This window comes from Vicia villosa, linkage group LG7, assembly GCF_029867415.1.
Source record: "Vicia villosa cultivar HV-30 ecotype Madison, WI linkage group LG7, Vvil1.0, whole genome shotgun sequence".
In the NCBI taxonomy this organism is placed as follows: domain Eukaryota; kingdom Viridiplantae; phylum Streptophyta; class Magnoliopsida; order Fabales; family Fabaceae; genus Vicia; species Vicia villosa.
Genome location: NC_081186.1, coordinates 59976542 through 59996254, shown reverse-complemented (window position 1 = coordinate 59996254; position 19713 = coordinate 59976542).

Sequence of the window (19713 nt, the reverse complement as noted above, 5' to 3'; positions counted from 1 at the left end):
TCTCAACACTTGAAGGGAAGAAGGACTGTTTTCCAAGTCCTGATACTTAAATCTGCTGGAGAAGTTAAGAGTGAAGGAGATCAGAAGAGCAAGTTTATTAGATCTGGAACCATCTGTTTAAGTTTGTTTCTAAAGCAATGGTGTTTCGTTCTTGGCTATTCTGAATGCTCTAAATGCTACAGAATATACAATATTGAAACATTGATTGTGGACGAATCAATAAATATCTGGTTTGATGATAAACTTGTTTCTGATGAAACAAAGCAGCTTAAGAATTTTGCAAATATAGTTTATCTTATCAGAAGCTGCAGAACCAAGAAGCAAATCTCCAGAAGCTATGTATATCAGAAGGAATGGATCAGAAGATCATTCAGATTTACATCAGCACACTTCAGAAGGAGCGTTTCCAGAAGAGAAACTTGATCAATCAAAAGTAGTGATCAGAATCAAAAGGCGTAAAGTCTATTCATATTCTACAACTGACATCCATTATCTGATGGTGAACACGTGTCTGTGCGGTTAGTACAAAGCGTGCAGTTGAAAAGACGCCGACCTAGGTAACTGTTTTAAATCATTTCATTTACCACGATCTCTCTCCTCACGTCACTCGTCATTTAATGAAAATGATTTCTTTTGATTTTGAAACTATTCATTCTGTTTATTTATTCTTTTTTATATTCGTCTCCTTATATTCTTTTCAAATCATATCATATATCTTTTTCGCTCTCTTGTTTCTCTTTCTTCTTGCATTCTCTCATTTGAAAAGTTCTTAGTCGCTTCTAAAACCCTAACCGAAAACCCAGAATTTTGTTCTTCCTCGCTGTCCATTCTATTTCAATGGCTGCCTCTTCATCTCAAAATGTTGATTCATCTACCCTTCTCCATATTCAAGATGAAGTTAATCAGGAACTCACTCCAGTTGTTGCGTGCTCCATTCCTAAGGAAAAATTAGATGTTTTATGTGAACTTATGGTTGACTTTGATAACATTGAAGAACATGATTTTCATCTCAAAGAAGATATAATTTTTCAAGGATGGACTTCTTTGTTTGCTGAGTTCTGTGGACCAGTCTACCCAGATCTTGTCAAGGAATTCTGGGTACATGCAGTTGTCGCTCCAAAATCCATATTGTCTTTCGTCCATGGAAAGTTTGTGGTAGTAACTGAGAACATCTTAAGGGTGATGTTTGATTTGAGAAACGCTGAAGGAGCTTTTGAAATCGATAAAAGGGAAGATTGGGAAGATGTGTTATCTACTCTCTACGCTGAAGGAGCTTTTTGAAATCGATAAGAACATGGTCTGGCAAGACATCAGAAGATGGTCGAAGCAGAATCAGAACATGGGTCTATGGAAGCATCAGAAGAACATGAGATCAGAAGCACTGAAGTTCTGATGGTATCACGCTCAGAAGCACTTCAAGGTCAGAAGATCAGAAGATGCTTTGCACCAAGCTGTTTGACTCTGATGATAATCAAACGTTGTATTTACAAACATCAGATCAGAAGAAAGTACAAGTGGCAGGCTACGCTGACTGACAAAAGGAACGTTAGAAGCTATTAAAGGCAACGTCAGTAGACACAGCGTGAACAAGGCTCGAGGTAGTTGACAAAAGCGTATAACATTAAATGCAAAGCTGTACGGAACACGCAAAGCATTAAATGCGCTCAACGGTCATCTTCTCAAACGCCTATAAATATGAAGTTCTGATGAGAAGCAAGGTTAACAACGCTGAACAAAATTATTCTGAAAGACTTGCTGAAACGCTGTTCAATTCAAAGCTCAGAAACTTCATCTTCATCAAAGCTCACTACATTGCTGTTGTAATACATTAGTGAGATTAAGCTTAAACGTTAAGAGAAATATCACAGTTTGTGATTATAGCTTTTAAGAAGCATTGTAAAACTCTTATTAGATTACATTAAGTTGTAAGGAACTAGAGTGATCAAGTGTTGATCAGAATACTCTAGGAAGTCTTAGCTTGTGTCTAAGCAGTTGTAATTAGAGTGATCACGTGGTGGTCAGGATACTCTAAGAAAGTCTTAGCTTGTGTCTAAGCAGTTGTTCCTAGAGTGATCAGGTTGTGATCAGGATACTCTAGAAGACTTAGTTGCGGACTAAGTGGAAAACCATTGTAATCCGTGCGATTAGTGGATTAAATCCTCAGTTGAGGTAAATCATCTCTGCGGCGGTGGACTGGAGTAGTTTAGTTAACAACGAACCAGGATAAAAATAACTGTGCAATTTATTTTTATCTGTCAAGTTTTTAAAGCTACACTTATTCAAACCCCCCCTTTCTAAGTGTTTTTCTATCCTTCAGCGGTTTTGAGGATGAGGTACGGTTTTGAGGATGAGTTCTTCGTATTCGTCTTCGTCTTCGTCTTCTTCAGCGATGGAGTTTTGGAGTTTGCAGTTTCTGCGCAGCGATATTGGCAGAAAAAGAAGATTAGGGATTATGAAACGCATATTAGAATAATTTTGATTTTAAAAATTTTAATTATGAAACAGCTATGAAAGCGCTTTTAAATAGCGCTCTGGTATCCCTGCCTTTACCAGCGCTTTTTAGGGTAAAAGCGCTCTTGTACCCACCCCCTATAGCAGCGCTTTTGAAAGCGCTTTCATAAGCCCCCTATAAGAGCGCTTTTGAGAAGCGCTTTCGTACCCCCCTTTAAGAGCGCTTTTGAGAAGCGCTTTTTTAAAGCGCTTTCGTAACCCCCCCTTTAAGAGCGCTTTTTTTGCGTGTTTTTTTATTTTGTTTTTATCCAAATCTATAGCAGCGCTTTTGCCTAAAAGCGCTTTCGTAGCTGTGCTGGCAAAACTCAAATTTGGCGTAGTGTGTGTCACGCATCTCGTTTGGATAAGATCGATATTAAGATATTGTTATTTTTCTACCTAAGTAACACTTAATTAATCACATTGTTAGTTCAATATAGTAGACGATTATTTTAATTTATAATTAAAATTATAATCAATTTAGTTATATAATTACATTTCACAATTTTTAACATGTCCTATTGCACAAGGAATATAAATTTGATTTAACAAAAACATTACTAAAAAAACTGTTTAAATCAATAGATTAATATGTCATATTGCACAAAGAATATATATTTGATTTAACAAAAACATTAGTAAAAAAACTGTGTATCAAACATTTTCATTTAACAAAGTGGTATACAACAGAACCTATATATTCTGCTCACTATATCCATTTTTATATTACATGATTTATCAATAATAAGTGTACATAAAAAAAACGTGGCAGGTAGTTTTCAACGACTTTAATTATATTTATAGTATATAAATGGCCTTTTCACATGAAGACAATAAGATGTTTATCACAAGTTAAAAACACCTCAACTGGTTAGTTAATGATTTAATTAATTTTTGTTTAGCTTCACTTAAAATTAAATCATTGTTATATATAAAATTTTCAAAATAGTACAAATTCAATTTAAAATCTAAAAAACTAGTAAGAATATCAGTGAAGAAATATATAGAATTAAATTAAGCACGTACTTTCATTTTCGAAATAAGCTGTCACTAGTTGACCTTACTCAATGATTTTTTTATCTATATATCTTGTCTACTCTTTCCTTTATAAACATAACAAAAAGTTCTCATTTCTTCACAGCACAAAACTGAGTATAACAAAGGAACTTATTTCTCTATACTCCAAACCTTTCATCACGATCATGAAGTACATAGCTATAGTATATACTCATCTCAAATGGATATTAGATTTCCTTACATACCATCCCTTCTATAACCTCCATCATTCTGATCACTTTCCAATAATGGAAGAGATGAACAATATATATTATTATGAACATACTAATGAGTCAGAGGAAGGAGTAGAATGTTCAGTGTGTCTTTGCAAAATAGAACAAGGAGATGAGATTAGAGTATTGAGGTGTGACCATATGTATCACACACATTGTTTGGACAAATGGGTCGGTTTCAAAAACCATACCTGTCCTCTTTGTAGAGAATCATTGGGACCAAGAAGGATTATCACTGAGCTTGGAGCTGAAGTTCTTTCATTTAACTTTTGTGCCATACGTAGTAATAGAGATCGTGATGATTGGTGGATACGTTGAGTAACATATATGGCTTTCATGCATCATAGGCTTTGTATAACAAATTTATACAATTTATGCTATTTATTTGTCTTACCAAATTATCATGGTAAATGTAAATAGTTCAGTAATTATTAAATTAAATATCTTGTTTTATTCTTGGAGATGGGTATGTAATTATGAAACAAGTTTTAGGAGCAACTTTTACAATTGGTATAAACTTCTTTTATTTAGTTATAACATTAATTAGTGTTCTATTGATGTAAGGTTTCACCCCTAGTGCGATTCATATATTCATGGCTTATTGAAAAGAAAAAAAATTAAAGTCTTCTTCCCCACTTATAAAATGAGTTTCTATGTTGATTAAATTTAGTTCCAATTTTGTGAAATCTCATTTTTTTAGTATAATGAAAATTGTAGGATTTTTGAAACCCACCTTAAAACTCTAAATGAGTGATGGTTGATGCTATGTCATTTTCAGGTAGTTTGATTTTTGTAGCGATAAAATATGGTGGAGACGAATGTGTTGGGTATTTTGATTTTTGTAGCGATAAAATATGATGGAGACGAATGCAAAAAATATCATTTTACAATAAGAAATCTTTTGGACATTTGCACCAATCCTAATAAGTTCCACAAATTCTCCCCTTACTACTTAATGCTAGCCAATACCAAGACACAATTTTGATGTTTGCCACAATATCATCTACATTACTAATTTTGCTATTGAACATCAAATTATTCTTCATGATCCACACACTCCACACTGTAGCTTGTTAGGTTTATATTTATATTTATTTATTTATAATTTATGTTGAGTCATACCTATTTTTAAGGCTTTGTTTTACTGTCAGTTAGTGCATTTGCAGAGTCAAGGTTATTAGCACGTTAGTAACAGTGGAGACCAAGTATTTAGGGAGCGGTTATTTTGTAATTGGTGTAGTATATATTGCTACATCTGAATTAATAATGAAACACAGTTTTTGAGCTTGGCATTTCATTTGTTCATTTTGACAAATGCTATCAGAGCGGTTATACAAAAACTGACAGCAATCTAGTGATTGGGAAGGGAAACACAAAGAGAGTAATCAAGGGAGGATCTCTGGGTAGGGTAAACACAGAGAGAACCGAGAGAGGATTACAGAAAGTGAGTGTGTTCCAAAAGAACTGAGAATGGATGACGCAAATTTCGCAAAGGCTTGCATTCCGATCTTTGATGGAGACTATGATCACTGGAGTCTCTTGATGGAGAACTTTCTGCGTTCCAAGGAGTATTGGAAGGTAGTGAATGAGGGCTTCACAGAACCAGCCACAGGAACAACACCAACCGCAGAACAAAGTAAAGCTTTGGAGGAAATGAGGTTAAAAGATTTTAAGGCTAAGAATTATCTATTTAGTAGCATAGATAAAATTGTCCTTAAGACAATTACAAAGAAGGAAACAACCAAGGAACTTTGGGAATCCATGAAAACCAAATTCCGAGGCAGCGCCAGGGTTAAGAGAGCTCAACTTCAAGCTTTAAGGAGAGAGTTTGAGGTGTTGGAGATGAAGGAAGGAGAGACGATTAACGATTACTTTGGCAGAGTCATGATTGTTTCTAATTCCATGAAAAATTGTGGAGAATTGGTTGAAGAGGTGAAGTTTGTTGAGAAAATACTTAGGACTCTAACGGACAAGTTTAATTATGTGGTGTGTTCGATAGAAGAGTCCAAGGATCTGGATGAATTGACCGTTGATGAGCTGCAAAGTTCTTTGTTGGTACACGAACAGAAGCTGGTTAGGAAAATGGTCACATATGATCAAGCTCTAAGGGTTGGAGTTGAGTATAGTAGAGGAAGAAGCAGAGGTCGTGGTAATTATCAGGGAAGAGGTAGAGGACGCAATAGTTCAAGAAGTAAGGAAACGATTGAATGCTTTCATTGCCACAAATTAGGCCATTACAGGAACGAGTGTCCTGAGTGGTCCCATCAGGCGCATTACACAAGTGAGTTCAGTGAAGAAATATTGTTGATGACTCGGGTTGTAGCAACCATATGACGGGCAACAAACGTTGGTTTACACACCTTGATGCATCTTTTGCTTGCAATGTCAAGTTAGGCAATGGCATGAAGTTGTAGGTTCTTGGCAAAGGGAGCATAAAGGTGAAAATTGATGGTACTGTTGCTGTTATCCAAGATGTTTACTATGTTCCGGGACTGCAGAATAATCTATTCAGCATAGGGCAGATGTAGGAGAAGGCTCTAATATTTCTGATCAAGCAGGGAACTTGCAAGGTGTTCCATGAGAATAGAGGCTTGTTGTTTGAGACGTCGATGAAGGCAAACAAGATGTTTGTGCTTCAAGCCATATCATTAGGTAGTAAAGAAGCTGAACAAGGGCAATGCTTGATGGTGTCAAAATATGAAAAGGAGAATCTCGAGCTCTGGCACAGGCGTTTTGGACATTTGAATTACCAAGGCCTAAGAAAGCTTCAGCAGAAATCAATGGTTCAAGGCTTGCCGCAGTTGAAACGAAGTAGCACCCCTGAAGTATGCTCAATCTGTCTTATGTGGAGGCAGCATAGAAAATCATTTGCATAGAAGAGCTCGTGGCAAGCTATGTAACACCCCATTTCTACCCGGAAAACATATATAAATCAGAGTTTTTCAAAATTTCTCAATAAACAAATGAGGCGTCACATAATCAAAACAAAACAAATCACCTCGTTGCATAAAGCGGATACATAGCACCTTTGAAAAAGAATAACTTATTTTATTAAAACACAGCGGAATCACTTAAGAATGTATTCAATGAAATATCTTCAGTTAACTTAACATTTTGTCCAACCAAAATGAAACAATTAAATAGCAACATCAATAATAGTATAAATCGTTCCCCCTAGAGTGCTACGTATCAGAGCGACAACCGACTCGAGTAACGGCAACTAAATCTTCATACTTGAATACATGCACGTTGCCAATATAAAGGCAACGGCGAAACAAGAAAAAAGGGTGAGATATCAAATCATATAAGTGGGCATATGATAAATTGCATGCTAGGATTCAGACATATAAAATCATCACATCACAAGTATCAATAGCTACTATACACATCATACTTCTACAGTTCATTAATCTCACATACTTTTCATCACACAACAAGTCATAATCATGTAAATAGTATCATCTAATAAATTTCACATATTCAAGTAAGCGCAAAATTCAATAGTATAATACTCAAAAGATTCAATACTATTATCCCAAATATATACACAATCCATCATTATCACATATTCACACGTTTAACCAATTATATATCAAAACATCACCAATTTCAATTATCACATCTCATGTACACATGACAATCACATAAATGCATATATTCAAACACCACTTAACCTCAATGTGACTCAATGCAAGACATGTGACTCTATGCATGTGGTACCCAATGTGGACCCAAAGTTCCACCGCTTCCGATTCATATAGAATCTAGCCACGCTTCAGATCCGGACAAGATCAAAGCCACCAAATGTAAACATATAGTTTACCGCTTTCCGAATTCACTCTAGAATCCAAGCCCCGCTTTTGTTTCAAAGCAAACCACCTTTGTTTCAAGGCACACCATGACATGAATGCATGTACAATGTTGACAAACATATGCAATTAAGATCATCTCTACCATCTTAATATTTAGCATATCACAATAATTCAACTCGATGAATTATCCACCAATTGTACACAACATTCACAACACATACATATCATTCACATATAAAATGCCAATTAATCAATTACGATTCACAAAATCCAATTAACACTAGTAACCATACTATCTCATGTTAATTCTCATTTTGCCAATTATATATGAACATATACATTTAAAATCAAGCAATTAATCATTAAAATTAATGCTATCCAACTACCCACAGAGAATCAATATCAAAACAACATCATTGACATGATAATATATATTTCTCAACATACATATTCAAGTCAAAACACAATTACGGATAAATTCTCAAAATATCGTAATTTACCGACAAACCAAATAGTTAATCTAATTCCAAATTATATTCTAATCAATTAAACACATTGAAATTAATTCAACTATTAATTTAATCAACCAATTAATAATCACACTATATTAATTTAATTCACTTCTATTTCTACTCCATTTCCAATTTTCTAGCATTCTATTGCTCAAGACCATTTTTATTAAAAAGGATATCGCGCTAGCTTTCTAACGCCTCGAACGGAGACTCAAACGGAGTTATGGTTCAAAAGATATGAATTGTTAAAGTCCCAATAAAAAAAACAAACACCGACGTTATACACTGACAACTCTAAACATGTCAGAATTACTCAAAACAAATAAAAAATATGACTCTTAATAATTCAAAACAACTCTGACAACTTATTGTCGACTCTAACAACTCTATTGACAACTCTAACAACTCTATTGACAATTCTATTAATTATTATAATTTATTTATAAAGAATATTTAAGCTAAACACAATTCCAGTCGATTCGTAAAATATCACAATTTCAACAAAATAACATCACCCCATTAATCTACTAATTAAACTTAGCTACCACGTGAATTTTCATCAAATTCTGGATAACTAATTATACCGCTTAATTCGGCTATTTCGGTCAAACGGAACTGTTTTACATTTTGACTAAACTTTTCCTAAATACATAGATCCATAGAAGTTAGGCTGATGCATAAAAAGACAATTTTGTTTTCTTACCAATAACATGTGTCGGTAAATGCAAAATAACAACAAAATTAAATTATCTATTTAAATAGCATGAATGAACTTTAGTTTATCTAGCTTTAATTCTATGGTTCATTGTCCTAAGATGTAGGCTATCACCTTAAAAGGATTAGATGCAGTATAATTAATCAAATGTAACTTTTAGTAGGTGAAACAAAAGACAATAAGGAATCAAGTACCGGATTAGTAATTTTGTTCATAAAAGAGCAAAACAAAAGAAGACTGAAGGATAGAAAAATACTTAGAAAGGGGGGGTTTGAATAACTGTAGTCTTAAAAACTTGAACGATAAAAATAAATTGCGCGGTTATTTTTATCCTGGTTCGTTGTTAACTAAACTACTCCAGTCCACCCCCATGGAGTGATTTACCTTACCTGAGGATTTAATCCACTAATCGCAACAGATTACAATGGTTTTCCACTTAGTCCGCGACTAAGTCTTCTAGAGTATCCTGATCACAACCTGATCACTCCAGGAACAAATGCTTAGACACAAGCTAAGACTTTCTTAGAGTATCCTGACCACCACGTGATCACTCTAATTACAACTTCTTAGACACAAGCTAAGACTTCCTAGAGTATCCTGATCAACACTTGATCACTCTAGTTACTTACAAATTAATGTAATCAATTCTAAGAGTATTACAAATGCTTCCGAAAAGCTATAATCACAACAGTGATATTTCTCTTAACGTTTAAGCTTAATCTCACTAATATATTACAACAGCAATGTAGTGAGCTTTGATGAAGATGAAGTTTCTGAGCTTTGAATTTGATCAGCGTTTCAGCAAGTTAATTGTTAGCAAATCGTCAATCTTGCTTCTCATCAGAACTTCATATTTATAGGCACTTGAGAAGATGACCGTTGAGCGCATTTAATGCTTTGCGTGTTCCGTACAGCTTTGCATTTAATGTTTCACGCTTTTGTCAACTACCTCGAGCCTTGTTCACGCTGTGTCTACTGATGTTGCCTTTAATAGCTTCCAACGTTCCTTTTGTCAGTCAGCGTAGCCTGCCACCTGTACTTTCTTCTGATATGATGTTTGTGAATATAATATTTGAATATCATCAGAGTCAAGCAGCTTGGTGCATAGCATCTTCTTGTCTTCTGACCTTGAAGTGCTTCTGAGCGTGATACCATGAGAACTTCAGTGCTTCTGCTTCTGATCTCAAGTTCTTCTGATGCTTCCATAGACCCATGTTCTGATTCTGCCTTGACCATCTTCTGATGTCTTGCCAGACCATGTTCTGATGTTGCATTCTGAACCTTCTGAGACAAAGCTTCTGAGCGCTGATATGTGCATACTCTTTATATATTTCCTGAAAGGGAAATTGCAATGTATTAGAGTACCACATTATCTCACACAAAATTCATATCCTTGTTATCATCAAAACTAAGAATATTGATCAGAACAAATCTTGTTCTAACAATCTCCCCCTTTTTGATGATGACAAAAACATATATAAATGATATGAATTTGCGATCAGAAAGAGCAGACGGCTAAAGACAAATTACACAGCTATAGCAAAAGCATGTGAATATGTCTCCCCCTGAGATTAACAATCTCCCCCTGAGATGAATAATCTCCCCCTGAAATAAATACTCGAAGAACTTTAGTAATAAAAGACTTCCCTTATTATTTCGGTAGAGACGATCACATAAGCTTTTGTCTTCTGATAATTCATAGCTTCTGACTTCTGCTTCCATTGGACAGCTTCAGAACTTGAATTTCTTTAGATCCCTAGAACACTCACAGCTTCTGATTCCTGCTTCCGTTTAGGACAGCTTCAGAACTTGAATTTCTTTGATCTTCAGAACATTCACAGCTTCTGATTCCTGCTTCCATTTAGGACAGCTTCAGAACTTGAATTTCTTTGATCTTCAGAACATTCACAACTTCTGATTCATGCTTCCTTTTTAGGACAGCTTCAGAACTTGAGTTTTCTGGATCTTTAGAACATTCACAGCTCCTGATTTCTGCTTCCCTCGTATAGCTTCAGAGCTTTAAATTTCTTCTTACATCACTTCATGCTAGATTGTATCAGAACATTGTTGAATGTACCAGAGCATCATCAGAGCATCTCTACATCCTGAAATGTTACAGAACAAAACTAAACGACAAAAGTCAGCATGATTGAGTTAGAACATAAAATGTGTATCAGAACACAAAATGTGTATCAGAGCCATATAAGCTTTATAGAATGTATCAGAGCAAATAGACAATGATTTGGATCATATTCTATTATCAGAATTTCTTATCATTCTTCCTTCTTGCTTCCGATTCTGAAGCTTCCTAGCACTCAGCTTGCTTCAAGAATCCAAGAGCTTGATTCATCTTGTTGCTCCTCATGTTGATCTTGAATCTTTGATTCCAGCAACAGCACAACTTAGAAACATATGAAGCTTGCAGCTTCTGTTAGTAAAGCAACTGATTAAATCAAATCATTTATCACATATTTCTCCCCCTTTTAATCATATCATCAAAAAACAGAAAAGATTCAGATACAAACAAAAAGAAACACACGGAGGAAAAAGGATGATTTCATTGAAGTTCAAACAACAGGTACAGAAGTACACAAAGAGAAGGAAGACAAGATGCACAAAACAGATGCAGCAAAAGCAAAAACAAAACAACACAGACTCAATCTAAGACGACCCTAGCCTTGACAAGATCTTGGCCAGCATCTCTTGAACCCCATTGTTGTGCTCATTTTGCTTCTCTATGAAAGCTCTAAACTCATCCTGTTTCTTCTGAATATCTTCCAGAGTCGTTGCAAGACGAGAAGATTCATCAGAAGAAGCTTCACCGCTTCTAACCACAGGAATAGCATTGTGATCTGTAGCTTCCATAGATAGATCATTTGTAGGGATTTCCTCAACAGGAACTGATTCAGCAACATGATCTTCTACATCTGCTTCTTGCATAGAAGCATCTCCATATTCTGCAGCAGGAATTTCTGAATCTCCATTCTCAAGTGCCTGAAGAATGGCAGCAAGATTCCTGGGAGCAGAAGGACCTTCAACTTCTGGTGGGTCAACAACTTCTGGAATGACCAAGCTTGGGTCTTTCTCAGAAGGGTTTTCCCGCAGAAAGTCAAAGAGGGTCTTGAAATCCCCAAGTAGAACTGGATAATCAGGAATCCAGATAACAATATCCCTGCATGGATTCGCTTCTAATGCAGCAGCCAGCCTTGCTTGTTGCAATTCATCCAAAAAGGGCTTCTCTTCCAAAAGATGTCTTCCTCTGAGACGAACAAACCAGAAGTCTTCATAGCTTCTCAGAATTCTACGAGGCCGTGGGGCAGCTTCTATACAGGCTTCCTGAAGTTCTAAAAACAGAGCATCTGATTCTCTGCGTAGGATCCTCCAGAAGTTCCGCATAGCAACATCATTCAAGCCAGAACTTTCAGCAATTCTGAGAGTATCAAAGATACTTCTGAGATTCCTCTTTACTTTTTCAAAAATTTCACCAATAGGGTAGATGAGGTGGGATTTTAATTGGGTTTTTGAAAAGGCAGGGTTGGGGATGAAGTACGGTTGAGGTTCTCTATTCAACCTATAAGAAGATTCTGCTTCAGTATCAGAATCTAACACGACCACTTCAGCTTCAGGACGAGGCTTGGGAGTGTAGTTGCAATCACGGAGCAGCTGTTCATGTGATGCAGAGGTTGGAAGACCAGAACCACTATGGTTGATTTGAGAGGTAGAAGGAATGGGTTCAAAGTTGGCATGGGGAGGAGATTGAGAGATGGAAATATTTGTGTGAGGTGGAAAGAGAGTTTGAAGTGGTGGTATATCTTGAACAGGATTGATGGTGGGTGGAGAAGAAGGAATGGTTACAGGAGAAGATGGAGGTGTAAGAACATGGACAGTTATAGGTGATTCTGATGTGTCTTTTTCTGGTTCAGGGATAGGGGCAACCGCTATTGGTGCAACTTCTGAAATACCAGCAGGAGTAGAATCAGGTTCAGAAATACATATACCTTTGGATGCTTTCTGAAGAGCTTTGACCACAGCCTCAGTCTTCTTCTGCTTCTTACTCAGCTTCCTTCTTATTTTTCTCAAAATCAACAGAGACAGCCTTAACAACCTTTGCAATGACTTCTTCTGGTACCACTTCTTTCTCGGTGGTAGCAGCAGGATGATCAAACTTTCTTTTGGTCCTTTCTTCCTTCTTGCGATTCACTATAATTGGAGCACCTTTCTCTTGATCTTTAAGACTTTTATCCTCTTTTTGTGACTTCAGATACCTAGTTCTGACTTCTGGTACCTCACTATTGAAGAAAGTTTTAAATTCAGCTAGAACTGATTCTCTTCTGATTCTTGTTCCAGCAAGAGGTTGAGGAATCTTACTGATAGCCTTAATAAATTTCATCTTCTTTAAGGTGAAGGCATTCAGACAGGCCCCAGTTGTGACAGCAAGGTTCTTGATAGTGCCTTCAGTTTCCAGTTGCTCAACAATCTTGGAATGAACCAGAAGATTGGTGATAATTCTGCCAAACGGAATGGTGGTACAATTTTTCTCTCTGAAGGTATTTTTGGACTCCTTCACGGCCTTCCACATATGGTTGAAGATAATGTAAATAGCATCAACCTTCTTCTTAGTGGCAATGCAATACAGAATGTATTTTTGCTCATTGTTGATGAAGTCAGAAGCATGTGTCCCTTTCCTGTGATAGAAACACCCAAGAAGAATCTTTGTCCAGATTTTGTAGAGATCTCTCAAATCCTTGACATTCTTTGTTTCATTTATGTCTGGGTAGAGAGTAGACAGAACATCTTCCCAATTTACCCTTTTATCGATTTCAAAAGCTCCTTCAGCGTTTCTCAGATCAAACATCACCCTTAGGATGTTCTTAGTCACTACCACAAACTTTCCATGGACGAAGGACAAGATTGACTTAGGGGCGACAACTGCATGTACCCAGAATTCCTTGACAAGATCTGGGTAGACTGGTCCACAGAACTCAGCAAACAACGAAGTCCATCCTTGAAAAATTATATCTTCTTTGAGATGAAATTCGTTTTCTTCAATGTTATCAAAATCAACCATGAGTTCACATAGAACTTCTAATTTGTCCTTAGGAATGGAGCACGCAACAACTGGAGTGAGTTCCTGATTAACTTCATCTTGAATATGGAGAAGAGTAGATGAACCAACATTTTGAGATGAAGAAGCAGCCATTGAAACAGAATGAACAACTAAGAGGAACAAATTCTGGGTTTTCGGTTAGGGTTTTAGAAACGACTAAGAAGATTTCAAAAGAGAGTATGCAAGAAGAAAGAGAGACACGGAGCGAAAAAGATATATGAGATTATTTGAAAAGAATATATAGAGACGAAAAAAAAATGCAATAAGATTAAAAAATGAACAGTTACAGAATCAAGAGAAATCAATTTTCATTTATTGATAAGTGACGTTAGGTGAGAGAACGTGGTAAATGAAATGATTTAACACAGTTACCTAGGTCGGCGTCTTTTCAACTGCACGCTTTGTACTAATCGTACAGACACGTGTTCACCATCAGATAATGGATGACAGCTATAAAATATGAATAGACTTTGAAGGATAGAAAAACACTTAGAAAGGGGGGGTTTGAATAAGTGTAGCTTTAAAAACTTGACAGATAAAAATAAATTGCACAGTTATTTTTATCCTGGTTCGTTGTTAACTAAACTACTCCAGTCCACCCCCGCAGAGATGATTTACCTCAACTGAGGATTTAATCCACTAATCGCACGGATTACAATGGTTTTCCACTTAGTCCGCAACTAAGTCTTCTAGAGTATCCTGATCACAACCTGATCACTCTAGGAACAACTGCTTAGACACAAGCTAAGACTTTCTTAGAGTATCCTGACCACCACGTGATCACTCTAATTACAACTGCTTAGACACAAGCTAAGACTTCCTAGAGTATTCTGATCAACACGATCACTCTAGTTACTTACAACTTAATGTAATCTTTCTAAGAGTATTACAATGCTTCTTAAAAGCTATAATCACAAACTGTGATATTTCTCTTAACGTCTAAGCTTAATCTCACTAATGTATTACAACAGCAATGTAGTGAGCTTTGATGAAGATGAAGTTTCTGAGCTTTGAATTGAACAGCGTTTCAGCAAGTTAATATTCACAGAATTTGATTCAGAGTTGTTCAGAGTTGGTTAACCTTGCTTCTCATCAGAACTTCATATATATAGGCGTTTGAGAAGATGACCGTTGAATGCATTTAATGCTTTGCGTGTTCCGTACAGCATCGGATTTAATGTTATACGCCTTTGTCAACTACCTCGAGCCTTGTTCACGCTGTGTCTACTGACGTTGCCTTTAAAAGCTTCTAACGTTCCTTTTGTCAGTCAGCGTAGCCTGCCACTTGTACTTTCTTCTGATCTGATGTTTGTAAATACAACGTTTGAATATCATCAGAGTCAAACAGCTTGGTGCAAAGCATCTTCTGATCTTCTGACCTTGAAGTGCTTCTGAGCGTGATACCATCAGAACTTCAGTGCTTCTGATCTCATGTTCTTCTGATGCTTCCATAGACCCATGTTCTGATTCTGCTTCGACCATCTTCTGATGTCTTGCCAGACCATGTTCTGATGTTGCATGCTGAACCTTCTGAGTCAAAGCTTCTGAGCGCTGAATTATGCATACTCTTTATATATTTCCTGAAAAGGAAATTGCATTGGATTAGAGTACCATATTATCTTAAGCAAAATTCATATTATTGTTATCATCAAAACTAAGATAATTGATCAGAACAAATCTTGTTCTAACAATCTCCCCCTTTTTGATGATGACAAAAACATATATAAATGATATGAATTTGCGATCAGAAAGAGCAGACGGCAAAAGACAAATTACACAGCTATAGCATAAGCATGTGAATATGTCTCCCCCTGAGATTAACAATCTCCCCCTGAGATAAATAATCTCCCCCTGAAATAAATACTCGAAGAACTTTAATAAAAGACTTCCCTGATTATTTCGGTAGAGACGATCACATAAGCTTCTGTCTTCAGAGAATTCATAGCTTCTGACTTCTGCTTCCATTGGACAGCTTCAGAACTTGAATTTCTTTAGATCCCTAGAACACTCATAGCTTCTGATTCCTGCTTCCATCTAGGACAGCTTCAGAACTTGAATTTCTTTGATCTTCAGAACATTCCCAGCTTCTGATTCCTGCTTCCATCTAGGACAGCTTCAGAACTTGAATTTCTTTGATCTTCAGAACATTCACAGCTTCTGATTTCTGCTTCCATTTAGGACAGCTTCAGATCTTGAGTTTTCTGGATCTTTAGAACATTCACAGCTTCTGATTTCTGCTTCCCTCGGATAGCTTCAGAGCTTTGAATTTCTACTAACATCACTTCATGCTAGACTTGTATCAGAACATTGTTGAATGTACCAGAGCATCATCAGAGCATCTCTACATCCTGAAATGTTACAGAACAAAAACTAAACGACAAAAGTCAGCATGAACGAGTCAGAACATAAAATGTATATTAGAACACATGATATGTATCAGAGCCATATAGGCTAAAATATTGTATCAGAGCAAATAGAATTTTGTCAAAGCAAATAGACAAATTTTGGATCAAATTCTATTATTAGTGCTTCTGATTCTGAAGCTTGACAGCACTCAGCTTGCTTCAGTTTCCATAAGCTTATTCTTTTTACAGAATAACGCTTCTTATGGTTTTGCTTCTTGTGTTTGCTTTGAAGATTTTCTTCACTTCTTTATACCTGCAAAACACTTAAACCATATAGAACTTGCAGTTCTTGTTAGTGAATGTGTTGGAGCTTTACCCAGCAACTGATAGATTAATCAAATCATTTATCATTTATCTTCTCCCCCTTTTTGTCATAACATCAAAAAGAATATTCAAAAGATTCAGATGTATAAAACGACAAATAAAATCACTGGAATGTAAAAAACAAAGAAACTTTTCATTGATAATCAAAAGATATTACAAAAGTTCTTATGTTTAAAAAGTAAGAGGAAAGGAGAAGCGTTTTTAAAAAAATGATGAATAGCATTTAATGTTACGTGACATGAGGAGAGATAATAAAGACAAATGAGGTGACTTGCACAGTTACCTATGGTCGGCGTCCCTTCAACTGCACGCGCGCTTATCCATGAACAGTAAAGACAGGTTTACCATCCCGAGATAAAACGTTACAGCTGTTTTGCTTTTAAAGAGGTTCTGAATCAACTTAGACAATGAAACGTTAGTAATAACTGAATCATAATTTCTAATTGATTTCAATCAGAACTTCTGATTAACAAATAATCCACTTACATTTCAGAAGATTCTCATACAAAAGAACTTCTCATCTTCTCATTCTGGGCATAAATCCATACTGATGTTCTTCAGAATGAACTTAAACCTATCTTCAGCCAGGGGTTTTGTAAAGATATCAGCCCATTGATGGTCTGTATCCACAAAGTTTAAAGATAGAACACCCTTCTGAACATAGTCCCTTATGAAATGATGTTTAATCTCAATATGTTTAGCTTTTGAATGAAGAATAAGATTCTTAGATAAACATATAGCAGAAGTATTATCACAGAATATAGGAATGTTACTATCATATATCTGATAATCTTCTAGCTGACTCTTCATCCAGAGCATTTGTGTACTACAACCAGTAGCAGAGACATATTCTGCTTCTGTTGTTGATAGAGCAATAGTTGCTTGCTTCTTGCTATACCAGGAGATCAAATGACTTCCAAGAAATTGACAACTTCCTGAAGTACTCTTTCTTTCAATTCTGTCTCCAGCATAGTCAGCATCGCAAAATCCTACTAAGTTGTATTCTTTAGATTTTCTGTAAACTAAGCCAACATTAGTAGTACCTTTCAGATACCTTAGAATTCTCTTAACAGCAGTTAAATGAGATTCTCTAGGGTCTGATTGGAATCTAGCACACAAACAAACACTGAAGAGATCCAATCATACCTCTGTATAACTTCTGATCTACCTTCTTACTTACCTCATCCTTACCTAGGATGCATGTTGGATGCATAGGAGTTTTGGCTTCTTTGCAGTCTAGAAGATTAAACTTCTTCAGAAGTTCCTTCACATACTTGGTTTGGTGAACATACGTTCCTTCTGATGTTTGATTTATTTGTATTCCAAGGAAGTACTTGAGTTCTCCCATCATGCTCATTTCAAACTCAGCCTGCATAGACTCAGCAAACTCCTTTCCAAGTGTAGCATTAGATGTTCCAAAAATAATATCATCTACATATATTTGACAAATTAAAATATCCCTTTTAAAGGTTTTACAAAAGAGAGTAGTGTCCACTTTTCCTCTAGTGAAACCATTATCCAGAAGGAAAGAACTTAAGCGTTCATACCAAGCTCTGGGAGCTTGTTTCAATCCATACAATGATTTCTTTAGTTTAAAAACATGATTAGGAGACATAGAGTCTTCAAAACCAGGAGGTTGATGGACATAAACTTCTTCATCTATATAACCTTTTAAGAAGGCACTCTTAACATCCATCTGATAGAGAGTGATGTTATATTGAGTGGCAAATGAAATTAATAGACGAATAGATTCTAACCTGGCCACTGGTGCAAAGGTTTCTGTATAGTCAATCCCTTCTTGCTGACTGTAACCCTGAGCCACCAGTCTGGCTTTGTTTCTTACCACTTCACCTTTCTCACTGAGCTTGTTTCTGAAGACCCATTTTGTACCGATTATATTGAATCCATCTGGTCTAGGAACAAGATCCCAAACATCATTTCTTGTAAACTGATTCATTTCTTCTTGCATAGCAATTATCCAGTCTGGATCTTCTAGAGCATGATCAACAGAAGTTGGCTCGATCAAAGATACAAGACCTAATTGACAGTCTGCATTGTTCTTAAGGAATACTCTTGTTCTGATTGGATCATCCTTCTTTCCAAGAATGACATCTTCTGAATGACCAGAAATGAGTCTGGATGATCTTCTGACAGATGGTTCTTCAGAAATGCTTAGATTTTCCAGAGAAACTGATACTTGATCTTCAGATTCTTTGCTTCTGAGAAGCTCTGCTTCTGATGCGTTGCTTCTTGGCTCAACAACTTCTGATACATCAATATCACAATCAGCAAAATTATCAAACTGCTTTGGTTTTTCAGAACCAAGCTTATCATCAAACCTGATATTGATTGATTCTTCTACAACCAATGTTTCAGTATTGTATACTCTGTAGCCTTTTGAGCGTTCAGAATATCCGAGAAGGAAACATTTTTGTGCTTTGGAATCAAATTTACCAAGATGATCTTTAGTGTTCAGAATAAAGCATACACATCCAAAAGGATGGAAATATGAAATGTTGGGCTTTCTGTTCTTCCACAATTCATAAGGAGTCTTATTTAGAATAGGTCTGATAGAGATTCTATTCTGAATATAGCATGCAGTGTTTATTGCTTCTGCCCAGAAATGCTTAGCCATATTGGTTTCATTGATCATGGTTCTGGCCATTTCTTGCAGAGTCCTATTCTTTCGTTCTACAACTCCATTTTGCTGTGGAGTTCTAGGACAAGAGAAATCATGGGCAATACCATTTTCTTTGAAGAACTTTTCAAAGAATCTGTTCTCAAATTCACCACCATGATCACTTCTGACCTTTATGATTTTACACTCTTTCTCAGATTGAATTTGAGTGCAGAATTCAAAGAACACTGAATGAGACTCATCCTTGTGTTTCAAGAACTTTACCCATGTCCAGCGGCTATAATCATCTACAATGACTAATCCATATTTCTTCCCTCTGACAGATGCTGTTTTTACTGGGCCAAACAGATCAATGTGCAAGAGTTCTAATGGCCTTGAGGTAGAAACAACATTCTTGGATTTGAATGCAGGTTTGGAGAAC